This window comes from Chiloscyllium plagiosum, unplaced genomic scaffold (genome assembly GCF_037043375.1).
Source record: "Chiloscyllium plagiosum isolate Xiang-an unplaced genomic scaffold, Cpla_swu_hap1 HiC_scaffold_13, whole genome shotgun sequence".
Classification (NCBI taxonomy): Eukaryota; Metazoa; Chordata; class Chondrichthyes; order Orectolobiformes; family Hemiscylliidae; genus Chiloscyllium; species Chiloscyllium plagiosum.
The window spans coordinates 83,497,253-83,519,573 of NW_028270151.1; the positions used below are offsets into that span (position 1 = coordinate 83,497,253).

Here is a 22,321-nt window from a genome sequence, read left to right on the forward strand (position 1 = left end):
CTATATTGCCAACTTTTATCTATGATCATTTGTCCCAAATTTCTAATAATTGCAACAGCCTCTCAGCATCTCAGCACCTAATATGTCAGTTTCTAACAGAATGTTGTTTGTTCCAGTTAGTTCACTTCTCATTCTGCTAAATTTTGTTTTGTAAATCCAGCCTTTCATCCCAAGCATTGAGGAGATAGTGAGGACTGCAGATGCTGGAGAGGTCAGGGTCGATAAAGTGTGGCGCTGGAAAAAGCAGAGCTGGTCGTGCAGCATCTGAGGAGCAAGAGAGGTGACATTTTGGGCTTAACTCTTCATCAGGAAGGATTGGGCCCGAAATGTCGGCTCTCTTGCTCCTCAGATACTGCCTGACCTGTTGTGCTTTTTCCAGCGCCACACTTTATCGACTCCTCCCAAGCATTGATCTCATCAAACTTTGCTGCCTCTGAGAGAAGTTAAGAGATGAACATAGTAATAGTTCCTCAGACGTGGTCTCAAAAAGCCATGTACAGTTGGAAAAAATATCACTCCTTTATTCTTGAATTTGAATTAGGTACCGAAGGTCTACCCCACCAACTTTAGAGTTCATTGATATTAGTCAGCAAACAATTTTAATTGGACTTTAATGCTGAAAGCTGATACTTTGTGTTGTGAATGTTACATGTTCTATTATCCAGTAGCTTGGCTGCCTGACCAATGAAACAAGAAAAAAGCATTGAAGGATGCAGAAGGGAAGAGAGTGAAGTAAAATCAAGGGAAATATCAGGGAATAAAAAAGAAGGATAGTAGAATAAGAAGTAGAGAAAAAAGACTTAAGAAAAATGAATGATAACGTTATAAATAACAAGCAGAAGACCCACCTGTATTTACAAATCATTCCACTAATCCTTGGGAAGCAGGTGAGTGAACAGCAAGTGTAGGTGCACAATATGTACAAACATTCTTGACCCATATAATATATAACCAATGATTCTGTGCATAAAGGTCAGGAAGATGGAAATACTTAGTGAATGCTTCCCTATATTACCTTCATATAATCAGAAGAATAACAGAAACATGTTGCTTTGGATCAAAGAATATCTTTTTTAGTCCTTTTCTTTTGAATTATGGATTGGCTAACAAATTAGTAAGTGTGTGACGTCAAAAATGAGGCTCCTCCCAACAACGTTTGACCCATTGTGAAGGAATTTCTCAGGGTACAGCCGATTCACCAGAAGAAATCATTGAGCATTGCTGAGGTTCCTAGTTCTGGGAACAAGAAAACAGTACCACCATATTTTCTCATCAAACTGTTCAGAGATATTGTTACACACCACTGAAGCAAGGTGAGACTTTCACCCAGGACTCCTGTGTCAGTGGTAGAGTCACTACCACTGCACCACAAGAGCCTTTAACGTATAACCACAATTAAGTGAGGCCATTCAGGCTGTTTTAATGCAAGTAGTCTTTTAATTGAGTCCAACGAATTATCAGAATACTCTCGGTACATTAAGGTTTGAGAGGAGATGATAGACAGCAGGCTAATTGGGTTTGTGAATATCATCGAGCTGTTGTGAAAGAATTAGTAATCCAGCAAATGGTGAGGAAATCACAACTGCATTTAGAGAAGAACTTAAAGCTTAAAAGGTAGGAGTTGGGAACAGGCCTTCAAACTTGTTGTGTCATTTAATAAAGTCATGACAGTACTTTTCCAGCACTCCACCCACCCTCCTCATCTCCATTTGCCTTCCTCTCCTCAATGCCCATAAACTTTATCAATATTTGTTTCAGGTATATTCATCGACTCTGTCTTCATAACTCTCCGAGTTAGAACATTTCAAAGATTCACAACCTCTGAGTGAAAACATTTCTCCTCACTTCTGCTCAAAATAATAGATCCTTTACTCAGGGAGTACGTCTCCCTAACTTTAGACAGGAGTCCATGACTGGAATTTTAATATTTATTCATTTAGGAGAAGTGGGCACTGCAAGCTGGACCATCCTTAGTTGCCCTTGAGAAGATGATAGTGAGCTAACTTCTTGACCACTGCAGTTTACATGCCGTAGGTAGACACACAATGCCATGGAGTTTTAGAATTTTGACCCAGCAACACTGAAGGAATGATACATTTCCAAGACAGAATGGGATGTGGCTTAAAGACCAATTTGCCATTGGTGGTGTTCCTATGTATTTGATGTCCTTCGAGATGATTGCGGTCATGGGTTTGAAAGGAGCCATCTAAGGAGTCATAGTAAATTTCTGCAGTGCATCTCATAGATACACTGTTGCTACTGGGTATTGGTTGTGCAGAGAATGTCTATTTATGGATGTGGTCACAATGAAGTGGGCTAGTAGAAACTGAAGACTACAGATTCTGGAGAGTCAGAGCCGAAAAGTGTAGTGCTGGAAAAGCACAGCATGTCAGGCAGCAGGAGCAGGAGAGTCAATGTTTCGGGCATAAACCCTTCATCAGGAATGTGGAGGGGGAAGGGGGCTGAGAGATAAATAGCGAGTGGGGCTGGGAGGAAGATAGGTAGGAAGGTGCTGGGTGGATACAGATGGGAGGTAATTGTGATAGGCTGGTGAGGAGAGTGGAGCGGATAGGTGGACAGGTAGGTGAGGTCAAGAGGATGATACTGAGTTGGAGGGTTGGATCTGGGGTGAGGTGGGGTGGAGGAGAGATGTCCTCTTTGGTGCCAAGCTGCTTGAGTGTTATTAAAGCTGCACCCATTCCAGGCAAGTGTGGAGTATTCCATCACACTCCTGACTTGTACCTTATAGATAATTGACAGGCTTTGGCAAGTCAAAAGGTAAACTACATAATCCAGGATTCCTAATCTCTGACCTACTATTGTAGCTACAGTACTTACATTTAGTTTCTGGTCAGTGGAAACCCCTAGGTTGTTGATAATGGGGGATTCAGTGAGGGTAACATTGTTGAATTTAAAAGGGTGACGGTTAGATTCTCTTTTATTGGAAATGGTATTGCCTGGCAGTTGTGTGGTGTGAATGTTACTTACCATTTCTCAGTACAAACTTGAATATTATCCAGGTCTTGCGTATTTGGAGATGGATTGTTTCAGTAACTGAGTTGCAAATGGTGATGGAAATTGTGCAATCATCAGTAGATATTTCCATTCCTGACCTTATAATGGAGGGAAGGTAATTGATGAAGCAGCTTTAGGCCTAGGACACTACCCTGAAGATGTGAGATGACCTAGGACAGAGATGACAGACCGCCAACAATCAAAAGCAATTTTTTTTTGTCAGATTCCAAACAATAGAGAGTTACTCCTGACTCTCATTTTGCTCAGGTTCTTTGATGCCACACTTGGTCAAATGTGCAAGGCAATCATAATATTAGAATTAGAATCCCTACAAGTCCACACCGACCCTCCAAATAGTAACCCACCCAGACCCATTCCCCTACGTTTACCCCTAACGAATGCACCTAGCCTACACATCCCTGAACACTATGGACAATTTAGCGTGGCCAATTCACCTAATCTGCACATCTTTGGATTGTCAGAGGAAACAGAGCACCCAGAGGAAACCCTTGCAGACACGGGGAGAATGTGCAAACTCTACACAGACAATCGCCCGGAGCAGGAATTGAAGCTGGGTTCCTGGTGTTGTGGTAGCAATGCTAACCACTGAGCCACCGTGCCACCCATAAATATGCTACCATGTGAACAACTATTGATTTTTCATTTTTGTTTGTAAAGCAGGGACTGAACATTAGAATAACCATTCACTGGGGGATTCAAAGAGGTGTTATACACTAAAACAAAATCTGTTTGGAATAGTGTAAACTTAGTGCAAACATTAGGAAGAACTTGAAGGGTGGAAATATCTGTATTAACAAATCAGGAAGAGTTGTGAATACAAATTGGGTGATTTAACTCCAAGCCAGCCTGTAAATTGGAGACTCAGGTGTGCACAGCCCAGGGGTCTCTGGTAATTTATTTGGAAAATAGTGGGGAGTTTTCAGGTGAACAGGCCAAATGGGTACTGTTGTAAGGTCAAGGTGTGAAAGATCAGGGCGGGGGTGCAGCAGAACATGTTTAAAACCTGTGGGCTGAGAGCAGGAAGCAAACACCAAGATCTTCAACAGAACACTTGGCCATTCTTCACCCTTGGAATTTCATCAACTGGTTTGACCAAGGAACAAAACGCCTCTTTGCTCAACCAAAGGGTTAACCCGAGCTTTGTCCAATTAGATCCATGAGCTGAAAGTAGTTCAGAGAGTTCCTTACCTGTTGATACCAGCCATCGAATGGTGAGTTTTCAAAGAGTGTTTTGAGATTCAAGGATAAGAGTATGACGTTTCTCATTGCTAAAAGAATCTGGAAGGTTGTGGACTGACCTGGATAGTCAGATAAATTCCCATTGAATCCCACCAGGAAATAATAAATGGGTTTCTCAGGATTCGCATGAACAGCTGACTCAATGGAGCAAATGGCCAGTGCTGAGGGTCATGCTCCCAGGGCTTGTATCTGGGCTGGGGCAATCAACATCAAACTTACCCATCATTTGTTAAAGGTGGTTGATGAGCTGAAGTCGTCTGTACAGGGTAACACAAGCAAACACAAGTAAGGTGACCAGGCAAAATCTCTTCTATACTTTCTTGATTTCCAGCTGTTCTTCAGTGACTGCCGTGCAACATAAAAACAAAGATCTGATCCACTAGTTTTTTTTTTTTAAAATTTAATTTGATTCAACTCACAGTAAGAATGTCTGGACTGATCCAAAGTCCATGCAGCCTTTTCTCAACTTTTACTGTGCGCTAAATCTTCTTCCCTTATTGCATCACCTGTTACTTCTTCATGTTTGAAAGGACTATGTTATATTCACTATTATCATGGTAAAATCAGACAATCCTGTTAGTATCTGGCCGACACTCAGCCATACATTTTTAATAGATATTGAACCCAAGCTCCCCCTAAAGTGCCAATTCAGCTGAAATAGATTTATGATTTGGAGATGCCGGTGTGGGACTGGGGTGTACAAAGTTACAAATCACACAACACCAGGTTATTGTCCAACAGGTTTAATTGGAAGCACTAGCTTTCGGAGCGCCGCTCCTTCATCAGGTGGTTGTGGAGTGCACAATTGTAAGACACAGAATTTATAGCAAAAGTTTACAGTGTGATGTAACTGAAATTATACATTGAAAAATACCTTCATTGTTTGTTAAGTCTCTCATCTGTTAGAATGACCATGGTAGTTTCACTTCTTTCATATTTAGATCACAAAACTGTTTTTAAAAGTTACGTTCTCAGGTTAACTGTAATAATTGGTGTCAGTGCAGATAAGATGTTGAGATGTTGAAGGTGTTAGCCCCCTGTGTTCCCTGTCTGTGCTATAATGTTTAAACTGACTCTAATGTAAAAAGTGAGTTAACAGAGTCTTACATGGATTCATGCAGGATTTGGTTCTGGGTAATGAACCAGGCCAGGTGTTAGAATTAGAGGTAGGTGAGCACTTTGGGGACAGTGACCACAATTCGGTGACTTTTACTCTAGTGATGGAGAGGGATAAGTGTGCACTACAGGGCAAGAGTTATAGATGGGGGCAGGGAAATTATGATGCTGTGAGGCATGACTTAGGATGTGTGGCCTGGAAAAGTAAACTTCAAGGCAAGGGTGTAATTGATATGTGGAGCTTGTTCAAGGAGCAACTATTGAGTGTCCTTGATAAGTATGTGCCCGTCAGGCAGGGAGGAAAGGGTCGTGTGAGGGAGCCGTGGTTTAATAAGGAATTGGAATCCCTTGTTAAATGGAAGAGGGCGGCCTATGTAAAGATGAGGCGTGAAGGTTCAATTGGAGCAATTGAGAGTTATAAGGTAGCCAGGAAGGACCTGAAGAGAGAGCTAAGAGCAGCAAGGAGGGGATATGAAAGGTCCTTAGTTGGTAGGATTAGGGAAAACCCTAAGGCTTTCTATAGGTATGTCAGGAATAAAAGAATGACTAGGGTAGGAATAGGTCCAGTCAAGGATAGTAGTGGGAAGTTGCGTGTGGAGGCTGAAGAGATTGGGGAGGCACTGAATGAATACTTTTCGTCAGTATTCAATCAGGAACAGGACATTGTTGTCAATGTGAGTACTGAGTCACAATTAAGTAGAATGGATGGCTTTGAGGTATGTAGAGAAGAGGTGTTGGAAATTCTGGAAAGGGTGAAAATAGATAAGTCCCCTGGGCCTGATGGCATTTATCCTAGGATTCTCTGGGAAGCAAGGGAGGAGATTGCAGAGCCATTGGCCTTGATTTTTATGTCCTCATTGTCTACAGGAGTAGTGCCAGAAGATTGGAGGCTAGCAAATGTGGTTCCCTTGTTCAAGAAGGGGAGTAGGGATAACCCTAGTAACTATAGGCCGGTGAGTCTCCCTTCTGTTGTGGGCAAAATCTTAGAGAGAATTGTAAGGGATAGGATTTATGAACATCTGGATAGGAATAATGTGATCAAGGATAGTCAGCATGGTTTTGTGAAGGGCAGGTCGTGCCTCACAAACCTTATTGAATTCTTTGAGAAGGTGACTAAGGAGGTGGACGAGGGGAAAGCAGTAGATGTGGTGTATATGGATTTTAGTAAGGCGTTTGATAAGGTTCCCCATGGTAGACTACTGCAAAAAATACGGAGGTATGGCATTGAGGGTGAGTTGGCAGTTTGGATTAGGAGTTGGCTGGCTGGAAGAAGACAGAGGGTAGTAGTTGATGGCAAAGGTTCATCTTGGAGTGCCGTCACTAGCGGTGTTCCGAAGGATCTGTTTTGGGACCATTGCTGTTTGTCATTTTTATAAATGACCTGGAGGAGGGGTTAGAAGGTTGGGTGAGCAAGTTTGCGGATGATACGAAAGTCGGAGGAGTTGTAGACAGTGAGGAAGGATGTGGCAGGTTACAACGGGATATAGATAAGCTGCAGAACTGGGCAGAAAGGTGGCAAATGGAGTTCAATGTAGCTAAGTGTGAGGTGATTCACTTTGGTAAGAGTAATAAAAAGATGGGGTACTGGGCTAACGGTCGGATACTTGGTAGTGTGGATGAGCAGAGGGATCTTGGTGTCCATGTACACAAATCTTTGAAAGTTGCCACCCAGGTAAATAGTGCGGTGAAGAAGGCATATGGCGTACTGGCTTTTATTGGTAGAGGAATTGAGTTCCGGAGTACTGAGGTCATGTTGCAGTTGTATAAGACTCTGGTGCGGCCGCATCTGGAGTATTGTGTGCAGTTTTGGTCGCCATACTATAGGAAGGATGTGGAGGCACTGGAACGGGTGCAGAGGAGGTTTACCAGGATATTGCCTGGTATGGTAGGAAGATCGTATGAGGAAAGGCTGAGGCACTTGGGGTTGTTTTCATTGGAGAAAAGAAGGTTTAGGGGTGACTTGATAGAGGTGTATAAGATGATTAGGGGTTTAGATAGGGTCGACAGTGAGAATCTTTTTCCACGTATGGAGTCAGCTATTACAAGGGGGCATAGCTTTAAATTAAGGGGGGGTAGGTATAGGACAGATGTTAGGGGTAGGTTCTTTACTCAGCGAGTCGTGAGTTCATGGAATGCCCTGCCAGTAGCAGTGGTGGACTCTCCCTCATTATGGGCATTTAAGCGGGCATTGGATAGGCATATGGAGGGTAGTGGGCTAGTGTAGGTTAGGTGGGCTTGGATCGGCGCAACATCGAGGGCCGAAGGGCCTGTACTGCGCTGTATTCTTCTATGTTCTATGTTCTATGTCAATTCACTAAGACAATCAGTCACCTACTCTATGAAGCTTAATCTTCTCTGCAAACTAAAGTTATGTAAAATCTTTTGCCAATCCAAATAAGCAACACCTAGTAGATCCACTTGCTTTTACAGTTTTAGCTACTGCTGAAATAACTCCAATAATCACAGAATTCCAACAGTGAGCAAGCAGACCATCCAACCCATTGGATCCACATCAACTCTCCAAACAGCATCCCATCCACAGCCAACCCCGTCGCTGTAATCCTGCATTTCTCATGGCTAATCCACCTAAACTACACATCCACAGACACGATGGGCAATTTAGCATGGCCAATCTACCTAACCTGCACACCTTTGGACTGTGGGAAGAAAACAGAGCACCCGGAGGGGACCCATGCAGACACGGGGAGAATGTGCAAACTCCACACAGACAGTCGCCTGAGGGTGAAATTTAAACTGGGTCCCCAGTGCTGTGAAGCAGCAGTGTTAACCAATGAGCCGCCATAAGTTCTAAGAAATGAAAACTCACTTATAAAACTCCTGCTGGCTGTTCCCTAACATACGTGTAGATTTCAGTAAATGTGTTCCATAGAATTGATTGATAACACATATTAGAATGCCCTTGAACATGTTTCCAAATATATATTGGAACCCCATTTGTCATGCTTTTGTTACTGCTCCAATATTGACAAATACCAACCGACAGATTGAAAGGATAACCCAGTGACTCTCTTTCCTCAAGTACATTCTACTGAATTGGGCCACCTTTATGGGCAAAGTACTGCACTGGTTCCATCGTATCACAGAATCACAGAATTATTACTGCACAAAACAAAGCATTTGCCCCCATTGTTTCTGCCCCGGTGTTTTGAATGGATGAGTCACCCTGTGCCATTGCCTTACCTTTCCACCGTAACCCTGCACATTCTTCCATTAAAGACTCACGTTCAACACAATACTCAACCTCTCAATTTTCCTCCTCCATTCACCCCAAACTCTAAATATTCCATCTCTCATCATTCCTCCTGTGCAGAAATCCATATCATGATCAGTCTCCCATCCCAAGTGATAAATGGCTGACACAACCAGATAGTGGAAGGGCAAAGTTATGGTTAGACTTATTCAAGTGGAAGACGAAAAGGGTTTTTTCTGTTACAGATGTTGGACTGATTTGTTCAACTGACCATTTTAATATACCTTTATGTTTTGAATCCAAGCTCTCAAAGTAGCAATACCACAATTGAGCCATTTCTAATTGACATTGGTGAAAAGTAACAAACTCAACACTCAAACAGAGTCACATTTTCTCAGCGAGTCCTCAACTGACCAGAAAGAACAAATCATATACAGCTGAACTGGGAGACACCAACAATCTGTTATGACGATGCTGCCCCTTTAACAAGGTTATGTTGACCTTGGTTTTTTTTCAAGAGGGATCGTAAAGACAGTGGTTCCGATATGTCTGGAAATGGCTACTTGAAAATAATAGCAGGTGAGTGGCCAGTTCTCCCAGTCCAGGTTTGTTTTTTCTAATTTGGTGTGTTTTTAACAAGCAGTCAAAAACTGCTGGGGACCTAGAGAAGCAGCTAACGTGAAAAGAAGTCCCATGTTAGCAACTTTTGAGAAGATTTGTAGCTCAGATTAATGGTAAGTATGTAAGTTAGTTTGATGAATTGGATAGATTGTTTTCAGATGTTTCATCACTATGATTAGGTCACATCATCAGGAAAGCACTGGTGGTGTGTCCCACCTCTCTATTTATAGGTCTTGGTTTCTTAAGGTGGGTGATGCCATTTCCGGTTCTTTTTTTCCAAGGGAAGGTAGATGGGATCTAAATCGATGTGTTCATTGATGGAGTTCTGGTTAGAAGGCCTTGCCTGTAAGAATTCTCGTGCGTGTCTTTATTTCGCCTGTCCTAGGATGTGTGTGTTGTCCCAGTCAAAGTGGTGTCCTTCAAAACCCTTGAAAAATAAACTGGAAATGACATCACTCACCTTAAAAAACCCCGACCTATAAATAGAGAGGCGGGACGTACTACCAGCACTTCACCAACTCCCACTGACAACGTTACCTAGTCATGGTGATGAAACATCTGAAAACAAACCTTCTAGCCCAGCGAGCTAACTTACTTACGACATTCCATGTTTCAACAGAGGTTTCCTGCATGTACTTTCTTTCTGAAATCTCTCCTGCCTGTAAGAACCTGAGTTTGAATTTATCTTTCACCAAGGGTATGCTTATGGGATGCCGCGAGGATTGGAACAGCTCCTTTATTAAGCTGCGATAGAGTCGGTTGAGTTACCAAATAAGTTGTTATTTTAAATTCTGTTTCCTTTGTTCATGTTTCATCCGTGCGTTTAAATAAATGCTATTTTGTTTAAAGCTAAGTGGTTTGACCAGTTGCATCACTCCTGTAATATCCACTCTACATCTGCCAAAAACAAAGTTAGGGTATAGGTGACCTCCTTAAAATATTTTGAGGGGTTCTGGCCTGGCCCAAGACACTGTTAACTAAGATCATTTCTGTCTTGTCTGCCCACTACCAGGGCTAAACCAATCAGAGACGTTCACTCTTACCTCTGGATGCCCAGGTGAAAATGACGACTGGCACGTCAACCCATTGCATGATTATGTGAAAGGACTTCAGAACAATTCCATATGCAAGCTAGTGAACAGACCATGCCTTATCTGCAATAGACTCTATCTCTGACCCAAGAGTGTTTGATCATGATTTGCTCTGCCAAAACAATTCCTTTTATCCTGGTATAAAAGCCAAAAACTGTGGATGTCAATCCTATGTGAAATGTAAATACAAAATGCTGGAGTAAGTGCCATGCTCGTGGGGTAGGGAAGTACTTTTGCCAGAGCTGGAGAGAGACCCTGCCTTTGGCAGTCAATGAGATCCAGGGCATCATTGTGCAAATGGCAGCCAGTTCAGTGTCCATCACCAGAGTTGCTGTCCATTTGCACACACCCCTTCTCCCCTGCCCACAAACCTCCCCCCATCCCCCCCCCCCCCCCCCCCCCCCCCCGCCCAGAGCTGCTAGACAATCCGAAAGCCGGCAGTTCGGTGGGTTCAGGAGAACCCACCAGGAGCGGTGGTCACTGCTGTGACTGAATCTGAATTGGCCCTTAAAATCAGGGTGTTGGGGGGGGCGGTGCAGGGACCAGTCAGACAGACCCCACTGAAGGGAGGTGAGAGGGCCGAGGGGATTGCTCAGGTCAGGCGAAGCCCTTACAGCAAGGACGGTCAATGTCACTCCAGAATCATCCACACAGCCACGGCAGATGATGTTCTGTCCAGAAAATACCCAGTCTTCCGAGGGAGATGGAGCAAAACGGTAACCTTAGCTGGGTCCCCTCTGTGAGCCGAAGACTGCCAGAAACGAGGACACCCCCAGTCCCCGCCAGTCCTCCAGCTTTTGTCTGGTAGTCACCATAGGCAACAGGGGCTTTCCTGTGCTGGTTAAAAGTCGGTGGACATGGAAAGATGGTCTAAATGGACTACTTTAAGTCGTTCAGTTCAGATCTGGGTGGGTGGGTCATGTGCCACCTCATTCGTCATCTGGAATGTTGACAGGAGAATAATGGGCAGAAATCCTGTGACATCCTGCTGGCCTCCCCACCTCTCAGGAGTTTGGTAAAATTCAGCCCCTGTTTCTATTCTTTATTTTCTCTTCAGTAGGCCATTCGATCCCTCAAGCCACTTCCACCATTCATTACGATCATGGCTGATCATCAAGCTCAAAATCCTAGCCCCTCCCTACCCTCCACCCACCCCATTTCCCTTGTCCCCTTTAGCTACAAGAGCAATATGTATCTCCCTCTTGAAAATGCAGAACAGTTTGGCTTCAACTATGTTCTATCACTTTACATTATGTCGCTTTATCACATGACACATGCTCCCTACTGTCGGCTTAAACTGTGGCATCCTTGCAAACCTTTTCTGCGCCCTTTCCAGTTTGACAGGTTTTCAGGGTCTAGAATGTAAAACGTTAATCAGGGATTTTGCCGCAGGTCAGTCTGATCAGTTCCCAGTGAGAATTGTTGACAAGTCTTTGCTGCGCTTTGTTCTTTTATTATCGTAACTGTTTCTGAAAATGAAACCGTTCAATGAAGGAATACAACTGTAACATTTATGCTGTTTTAAAGCACAATATTTTGCAACAGCTGATTAATGACGAGGATGCTTTCACTGAAACCTCTTGTGAGAAAAAGTACACGGATGCCTTTGTGAGACGGGCCAACCTTTGATGCTGGATACATAAACTGGATCATTCTTAAAGTCGAATAGCCTTGAGAAAGGAAAACGATATGTGGGGTCAACACTATTTAGCATTTATCAGTGATAACTGCAAAGATCTGAGCACCAAGGGGACAATATGTGGTGGGACAAGGATAACAAAGTTCATATGAAAGCTGTGGAAGAAAACTGAGTTGCAATAAAAGGAAAGGCTTTGATGGGAAGGAGTCCACACTCAGAAGGGAATCATGATGGATCCTGGACAGAGGAATGTTCTCAGGATAAGAGGTAATCACCGGGCTGTGTTGCTGGTTTTGCCTCATCAGAGGAAGATAATGTAGCATCCAGTTACTCCAGTGGCCATACTGCAACTTTAATGAGGATTGGATTACCACATAAAGGTATAGGTGCAGCCATGCCTGGTTCAATGTGCATTTACCTAAATTTTGCTTTGAGATACATGCCACAATAGAGTTTAATGAATGGATAGGTGAGTTTCTGAGATATGGTGTGATTTCATCGCAAACTCCATAGTAGTGTGCTAAGAGGTTTGAACCTGCACAGCACAGAGCATGCTGCTCTGTGATCTTACCATCATGTACAGTCTATCAATAAAAATTATTTTAAGAAGTAACCCAAAAGTCTGGCCTGAGCTTTATTAATAATCAAAGAACCGTATTAGAATAACATTAGGATATCATTTGATCGATACTGTATTTAATTGCTATCCAACCAGGTGACACTGCTGGCCTCAAGTCCACTGCTTCTTCACTGGCTGAGGAGTATTGATGAACAGAGAGATCTAGGGGTCTAGGTACAGAGTGGGGTCATAGGTGGACAGAGTGGTGAAGAACGCATTTGACGTGCCTGCCTTCTTTGGCCAGAACATTGAGTGTAGGTGTTGGGACATCATGTTGCAGCTGTACAAAACATTGGTGAGCATTTTGGAGTGCTACGCACAGTTCTGGTCTCTGTTATAGCAGGAATGTTTCAAACTGGAAAGGGCGCAGAAAAGGTTTGCAAGGATGTTACTAAAATTGGAAGACTTGAGTTATAAAGAGAGGCTGGATAGGCTGGGACATTTTTTCCCTGGAGTGTTAGGATTAGGATTAAGTTTAGGGTTCGGGTTAAGATTAAGGTTAGTGTTCGTGTTAATGTTATGATTCGTGTTAACGTTAGGGTTAGGGTTAAGGTTAAGATTCTAGTTAAGGTTAAGTTTAGGGCATGGGAATAATGAATTATACGCTAAAGGCTAACTGGTTAGGAGCTTAAAAATGTAGTGCTAAGAGATTTGAAGGAATTTTTTTTCTCTCAGGGACAGATATAGAAAGAAATGGGGTAAGGAGGGGGTGAAGGAGAACATGGGAAAACAGTGATACAAGGAAACTATGAGAGATTGCCTGACCAATTGGCAGCAACAATAGGAGTAAGTGAGGCCCTCTCAAGAGATTAGATCAATCAGAGGTTTGTATATGTGCAAGAGAGTTGATAGGGAGGAATAGATTTTAGGAGGACGGGAGAGTTGTAAACTCAGAGGAGACAAATTAAGTACAATTGGAATGGAATATTGAAATCACAGAGAGTGCAAAGGTGCTCAATGGAAAGGCTGAGAGAGGAAAGCAGAGAATTCTCAGCATGATATACATGTAAGCAACACAGAAAGAGGCTCCGAAGCGAGAGGTGAGAGATGTGGAATAGGGAATAATGCCCAAAAGAGGGGACGTCCTCTGAGGAGTAGGAAGAAATACCACAGTGTGTTTGAGATAATAGCTGTAACACCACCATGATGAAAGCTTGATCACAGCAAATGGTGGAAAGTCAGGAGGTTTCATTAGGATAGGAGAAAGTGAGGACTGCAGATGCTGGAGATCAGAGTCGCGAATGTGGTGCTGGAAAAGCACAGCAAGATATGCAGCATCCAAGGAGCAGGAGAATCGATGTTCTGGGCATTAGCTCCTCGGGTGCTGCCTGACCTGCTGTGCTTTTCCAGCGCCACACTCTCAAGATGTCAATCATCCCTCGGCCATCCAAGCTATAATGTGAGCCTCTATTCCCAGCTCCTGATGACAAGGCCGTCTTCCCAAAGAAATGGGACTGCAATGTGGAGGGAAACAGTGATTGTCAAAATGAAGCAGTTACACATTTGTAACTATGGTTTCATTATCGTAGCTACTGGCTTCACTTAAAGCTGTACTCTGTATGTGGGCGTCAGCTAGGCATCCATCTCCATCTATTGGGTGTGAAGAAGAAACAATACGATTGGAGGAGACAGTCCTAGGAATCCAAAACAATTGGAACATGACATGTCTTACTCAACCGCATCCTACAATTGACTACCTCTTGGATGTTTGTTCATTGTCAACTTTCAAAGAACTGACTAAAGGTTGCCATGGCAACAACATAACAAGCAGTGAAAACACGTGTATTTGGGAATTAGTTGGACAATTCTGTGAATTTTGTCTTCTGTCATGCCTGCCAAACTTACAATAAGATCCAAATATGATGGAAGGGAACAGTGTAAAATTTAACATAGCGCTTGCAAATCTACCTCAATAGCTTTTTAGTAAGACCTCTTCATTGCCTCCTTCCAGAACTGGGTCACAATGTTTACAGTGTCTGCTTTCGAGATTTGTGCAGTTTTCAATCCTTTGGAATTGAGTTATGCCACACCATAGAATCAGATTTATACCTGGAGTTCTGCTTCATTTGTTATTGAGGAACGTCAACTTAATAATTCATAACTAGATGATAGCAAAATCAAAATCAGAGCCTTAGGTCAATTATATTCTGCAAATCCTTGATACCCTTGCCCAGAAACAGGCTAATGTTTGTATGACCACAATAATTGGTCATGGGACAAGAGCAGGGATGTAGTACTGAGGCTCAGTAAGGCTCTGATCAGACTGCATTTAGAATATTGTGAGCAGCTTTATGCCCCTTTTGCAAGAAAGGATGTGCTAAAATTAGAGTTGATCCAGCTAAGGTTTAAAACGATAATCCAGGGGATGAAGGGCTTGTCATATGAGGAGTGGCAGAGGACTCTGGATCAATGGAGTTTAGAAGGTTGAGGGGGATCTGATTGAAACCTACAGAATGCTGGGAGGCCTCGGTGGTGTGGATGTAAAGATGATTTTCCCACCAGTAGGAGAAACCAGGACCCGAGGGCACTGACTAGAGAGAAGAGATGATCCTTTAGAACTGAGTTGAGGAAGAATTTCTTCAGCTGGAGGGTGGTGAATCTGTGGAATTCATTGCCACAGAGCGCTGTGGAGACCAAGTCATTGAGTGTATTTAAGACAGATAGATAATTTAATAAAGGGATCAAGGTTTACAGGGAGAAAGCAGGAGAATGGGGTTGAAAAACATATCAGCCACGATTGAATGGTGGAGCAGACTCGATGGGCCAAATGGCCTAACTCTCCTCCTTTGCCTTACGATCATACGATGGGCAGCAGCAGGATTTGGAGGCAGGGAGAGGCAAGTCCACGATGCGATCTGTAGAAGATGAGAGTCGTAAATTCAAATCAATTCTGGACTAGCGTGGACAGACATAACAGGCAAATGGGACAAAGTGTTAGGCAGGTTGCTGTCGCAGACTCTTGTCCAGCTCTTTGTCCACCTATCCTTTAACAAAATGTTGTTCAATTTTGCAACAGCTCTCTGTAGCAACACCTTCTGGAAAACCTGATGTGCAAAATCCAAGGCAATTACTTTGTCGACTAAATGAAGTTAAAAATCGCACAACACCAGGTTATAGTCCAACAGGTTTATTTGGAAGCATTCACTTTTGGTGTGCTGCTCCTTCATCAACTAGCTACCTGATGAAGAAGCAGCGCTCCGAAAGCTTGTACTTCCAAATAAACCTGTTGGACTATAACCTGGTGTTGTGTGATTTTTAACTTTGTCCACCCCAGTCCACACCATCGATTAAGTTAGTCAATACACAGCCAATCCTCCATGCTGATTTTCCTTGATGCCTTGCTTCAACAGTAACAGTTTGTACTTATCCAGCAACCTCACTAACATAAGCATTTCATGGCACAGAATCAGTCACAATCTGACAGACAACCACATTAGAGGGTGTTCGGACATTGTGCCTCAGGGTTTGCAATCAGCGTCAGAACAATGGCACTTACCATTGACCTGAGAGATTTATTGATCACTCTGATGAAAAGTCCACCCTGGCTGGATGAGTGCAATTGCAAGGGTGCACAAGGAGATTGGCACCATCCCAGGCAAAGTAGCCCGTTTCTTTGGCATCCTATTCATCACATCCAACGCCCACTCCCTTCATCACCAATGCACTGTATCAGAAGTGTGTTCTATCCATAAGATGACTGTAGCAACCCCACCCAGGCTCCTTTAACAGCATCTCCTTAACATGCAACTTTGACTGTCTCAAAGCACAAGGGCAGCAGATAGATGGGAACACCTCCACCAGCAAAAGCCCTCCATGACACACCATCCTGCCTGGGTGAACTGAGAAGGTGATCTTGATTAACGTTTCAGAGAAACAGGTAAGGTGTCCATATCTTTGCCTGTGGTACAAAGCATTATAAAAGCCATTGAAGTAATCTGACCATGTTTGTAATTTTATTTATCCATTGGCTGTGTTAGTTTGTCTATCTGCCTTTTCCATGAAGGCGGGGCTTAAAACAAATGTTCAGGTATAAAGTATAGACATTAATCAGCTTTACTATGTTGTTTAATTTTCTTCCTGTTAACGTTATTGTGCATTTAATAAATAGCTAAGTCTTTCATTTGAGATACAAAGCTGGTGTCTGGAAATGAATTATTCACAAAGTCTGGGATTTGTTATTCAAAAGTGTGATTAGGAACAATAAACTGACCATATGGGTGTCTTTAAATGCAAATACAGAGATACACTGTCTGTTTTGGTTTAGCTGTTTGAAAATTTCCCAAGATTCTTTCTCACCCCTTGAAAACTTTTCATTCTACAGCTTTATGTTCAAACTCTCCTGAGATTCTTCCCTGGCTTGGATGGAGTCTTCCCACTTTTTCAGGTTTGTAGTTCCAAACTTCTATCGTTTCCCTAGGGTTGGGGATTCCAAGACTAAGGGAGGATATTTTTAAAGGTGAGAGGAGAAAGATTTTAAAAAGACATGAGAGGCAACTTATTTACACAGGGAGTGGTTCGTCAGTGGAATGAACTTCCAGAGGAAGTGATGGATCTGGGTACAGCTACAACATTTAAAAGACATTTGGTTAGCACAGGAATAGGAAAGGTTTGGAAGAATATGGGCCAAGCGCAGGCAGGTGGGACTAGTTTAATTTGGGACTATGATCGGCATGGACTGGTTGGACTGTATGACTATGGTTCGATCAGTAGTCATTTGTCTGGCAATCATGGGTTACCCATCTACTCAGTGTAAGATTGTGATGAATGTCTCACCTTGATACATTTCCTCAAGTTGACAAACATTTTTTGCAGCCACTTCCTTTCGCAGCCTGCTGTGAAAAGAGTACGCTGCTGTTCTGAATACACTAATCCTCAACCATAGAGTGTCAGTGAAATTGTTCCATAGCAGTAACAGAAAGTAAGTGAAACATAATCAGCAACTCGTTGTACTCACTTTCATTGAAGGCAAACCTAGCCACAACACAGCAGCATCTGTAAAACATTATGTTTTCCACTGTTATTGAAATACTGAACACGATGTAATGTAGATGAAAGTACATCTCCCTTTAAGTGGCCACTGTAACCATTTAAATATCTGCAGGAAAATTTTGAAATCCTGTTCTTTTACTCCCAATGTGATTTGAATATTGGGAATTTGCCTGGACTAGATTATTAATACAGAGCAAAAGGCTGGGTGGTAATGGCTCGTTAATTATTGGGCATTGTTTAAGGACAAGGATGACATATAAATGTCCCTACCTCTGAGCCAGGAGGCCTGGGTCCAAGTCCCAACTGCTGCAGAGGTGTGTAAACAGTTGATTTTTAAAAATCCTAAAAGGAGGATGAGTGGTAACATTCTATCCTAATCACAAGGCGGCAGTGTTTAGTACCTCAGCAAATGGCAGGCTCAAATATAAATATCCCTGCCTCAGAGCCAAGAGAGTTCAAGTCCAAAGTGATCCAGGGGTGTGAATTGATATCCCTGAACAGATTCACTAGAAGATATCTATCCTTCCTTAAAGTGACCAAAAACTGCTCATCCATACTTCCAAGTGCAGTTTCACCAAGGTTGGAGGCCTGTGGTACAATGGGAGTGTCCCTACTTCTGAATCTGGACTCATGTCACACTTGTTCCAGAAATGTGTAAAAGCCACATTGATGAAGAGTCTTGAGGGAGTGGTGGAGTTACTCCCTCTGAGCTAGAAAGTCCATGGTTCAATTTCTCCCACTCCAGAAATCTGCTGTAACGTGTGTGAGTAGCTTGATCCATTTCTTTTCAAGGCGATTCTGTTGACACACTGGGTTAGTAGTGAAAAGACAGAGATATGTAAGGCTGCACCCCATCAACAAACCTATAACCAAGAGGAAGAGAAAATAAAGTTTGTTGTACCTCATCGTCTCAACTGGATGCACTTAACCTTCGGAACAGTTTCAATCCATTCCAGTACCGGAAAGTCCAATCTATGATGCCCTGTCTGCTGCCTGTTTTTGATACTTCCAAAAAGATGATAAATCCAGAGAAACAAATCTATCTGAACATCAAAGCAACCGATACAGGCACCGACTATATCAGTGCATGCAGCACACTGCCCGTACCATTTGTTTGAATGCAAATGCTGCGATGGGCCCTCATGTATTCTATTTGGAATCACAAAACGTTTTATCCCCTGCATTCACCACAATGAGTTGGCTGTCTAGGGTGATGGTCTGCACACAAACACAGCAAAATGTTTTGTTATCTGACACCTGTGGGACCTGGAGTGTGTCGATTGATCAAATATTTCGGTTGATCAAGAGGACCACATAATCAATGTAAAAATATACACTACTTTTAAAAATGTACACACATTGCTGTTATACTTTATTTACAACATTAATTACTTCCATAATAATGCAACTTTACCTTGAATAAAACTTACCACCAGGGAGCCCTCTCACTCACACTCCCAACCGACTACTCGGACATCGCAGTATTTGAGGAGAAATTAACTTGAAATTGAATCAACTGTTGATATTTCATGTGGCCATTCTTCTCAGAAGAGATTTACAATGGTGTTGCCAGGCATGGAGTGTTTGAGTTATAAAGAAAGGCTTGATAAGCTGGGACTTTTTCCACTGGAGCTCAGGAGGTTGAGGGGCGACCTTATATAGGTTTGTAAAATCATGGGGGTTATAGATGGAGTTAACAGTCGGTGTCTTTTCCCTAGAATGAGGGATTTCAAGACTAGGGGGTACATTTTTAAGGTGAGAGGATTGAGATTGTAAAAAGACAAAAGGGGTAAATGTTTTACACAGAGGGTGGTACACATGTGAAATGAACTTCAATAAGTGCATGAATAGGAATTGGAGAGATAGGAGCCAGGAGCAGGCGAACGGGACTAATTTAGTTTGGGGTTATGTTCAGCATGGACTGGTTGGACCGAAGGGTCTGTTGCTGTGCTGTATGACTCTATGAATCTAAACATATGTATGATGAGGTAAATAAATTAAAAACCTATAGTAAATGGACAGAATATTACAGTAAACTCTGCGGTATTTGAAGTATATAATTTTTGCCAGTTTGTCAAGAGTACTGGTTCATAAGGTGCTGGTTAAAACGAAGTTTGCTGCACTTCACAAATCTCCACCTTCCCAGACTGACTGCAGAGAGGGGTGTGGGGGTTGGGGTGGGGCAGGGGATTGATTTATAATTGATTTATAAATGCGCCATGATGAATTCACAAAAATCTGCAATAATTTGTTCTCTGTGTGCATCAATTTTCTTGTACAAATTGAGACAGATTCAATCATAGCTCACTAAAAGGCATTGGATAATATTCTGAAGGAAAGAGATTTGCATGGCCTGGGTTAGTTGAGTAGCTTTTTCCAAAGAACTGAAATAAATACACTGGGCTGAATGGCCTATTGTCATTCTTTGATTATGGATGGAAAATTGCAGTTAGGTGATAAGACTACCCCTGGTGGTAGAATTGCCAAACTACAAGTGTAGAACTGAATTGCGCAGCAGCATATAACCAGAGAGCATAAGTCACCATTGTCTCAGATGACAACTTTCTCCCGACAGAGAGATGACTGGTGATGGTTTAAACCCAAGAGTCACCATGCCTCAGGTAAGAGGAGAGGTTAAGAAGGCAGGACCTTCATGGTGACCTCAATCAGTTTGAGAAATGAGCCGTTGCTGCTGGCATCACTATCCATTGTAAACCAGCCATCCAGCCAAGTGAGCTAACCAAACCCCTCCAGTGAATGAAACCAGTTAATTTAAACCATCTTTCAGAAGCATTGTCCATGACTTTGTTATACTGAGGCGGATTCATAGGACTTTGGAATCAATATAAATGCTGGATGAAAAGAGACCATTGTTCAGTTCAGTTGCCTTCAACTATTGGTTATCCAGCATTGAGCATCTGGATGAGCAGAAACTTGCCCTGATTAAATATTGGTGACTGCACAAAATTTGAAGCATTGGATTGAGGGTGATTTAGCAGTTTGGATCAGAAACTGGCTAGTTGAAAGAAGACAGGGGGTGGTGGTTGATGGGAAATGTTAATCCTGGAGTTCAGTTATTAGTGGTGTACTGCAAGGATCTGTTTTGGATCCACTGCTGTTTGTCATTTTTATAAACATCTGGATGAGGGTGTAGAAGGATGGGTTAGTAAATTTGTAGACAACGTTCGTGCCGAAGGATGTTGGAGGTTACAGAGGGACATAGATAAGCTGCAAAGCTGGGCTGAGAGGTGGCAAATGGAGTTTAGTGCAGAAAAGTGTGAGGTGATTCACTTTGGAAGGAGTAACAGGAATGCAGAGTACTAGGTTAATGGTAAGATTCTTGGCAGTGTAGATGAGCAGAGAGCTCTCGGTGTCCATGTACATAGATTCCTCAAAGTTGCCATCCAGGTTGATAGGATTGTTAAGAAGGCATACACTGTGTTATGTTTTATTTGTAGAGGGATCGAGTTTCAGAACCATGAGATCATGCTGCCACTGTACAAAAGTCTGATGCGGCCACACTTGGAATATTCTGTGCAGTTCTAGTCACCGCATTATAGGAAGGATGTGGAAACTTTCGAAAGGGATCAGAGGAGATTTACTAGGATGTTGCCTGGTATGGAGGGAAGGTCTTACAAGGAAAGGTTGAGGGACTTGAGGCTGTTTTCATTAGAGAGAAAAACGTTAAGAGTTGACTTAATTGAGACATATAAGATAATCAGAGGGTTAGATCGGGTGGACAGTGAGAGCCTTTTTCCTAGGATGGTGATGGCTAGCACAAGGGGACACAGCTTTAAATTGAGTAGTGATAGATATAGGACAGAAGTCAGAGGTAGTTTCTTTACTCTGAGAGTAGTAGGAGCATGGAATGCTCTGCCTGCAACAGTTGTCGACAGGCCAACTTTACTGGCATTTAAATGGTCATTGGAGAGATATATGAACAAGAATGGAATAGTGTAAGTTAGAGGGGCTTCAGACTGGTTTCATAGGGTGACGCAGCATCGAGGGCTGAAGGGCCTGTACTGCACTGTAATATTCTATGTTCCATTGGAAAGTCTAAAGCCAAAAGGTTCATACCCCATCCAGAATCCAAATTATACTAGTGACTCCATCTCTCTCCCCGTCAACAGGAGACATAACAAACTGTTCATGACCTTGGTGTCATATCTGATCACAGATTAACTTTCAGTGATGTATTCACAGCATCACCTAGACCAACTACGTCCACCCTGATAATGTTACCCAGTTTCACAAATCTCAGTTCATCCTCTACAGAGACTCTCATTCATGGCTTTGTTACTTCTCGACTGGCCTATTCCAACACATTCCTGGCTGGTGTCTGTTCTTAAAGTCATCCAAAACTCTGAGTTTGCGGTAAACCCTATATCCCCTCTTACCACGATGCTCACTGGTCTCCATTGGCTCCCAGTCCAACTGCATCGCAATTTTAAAATTCTCATCCGTGTTTTCAATTCCTTTGGTGGTGCCATTGCTCCCAATCTCTGTGCTCACTTTCATCCCCACAATCCTCCTTTTGGGCTCCTCCATTTTTAGTCTCTTGTTCATTCCCAGTTTTAATTGACCCACATTGGTGGCTGTCCTTTCAGTTGCCTAGGCCCAGAATTTCCTCCTAAAACCTCTCTTGACCTCCCACCTCCTTTAAGGCATTCTTTAAAACCTACCTTTCATCATTCTGCCTGGTAATTTCTCAGTTGAGGAGAAAGTGAGGACAGCAGACGTTGGAGATCACAGCTGAAAAT

The 22,321-nt window shown here is 42.8% G+C and overlaps 1 pseudogene; it reads right to left on the reverse strand.

Moving 5' to 3' along the window:
• Positions 1-22,109, reverse strand: part of LOC122556272 (alpha-1,4-N-acetylglucosaminyltransferase-like) — a 29,157-nt pseudogene extending 7,048 nt beyond the window's left edge.
• Between the last annotated feature and the right edge of the window lie 212 nt (positions 22,110-22,321).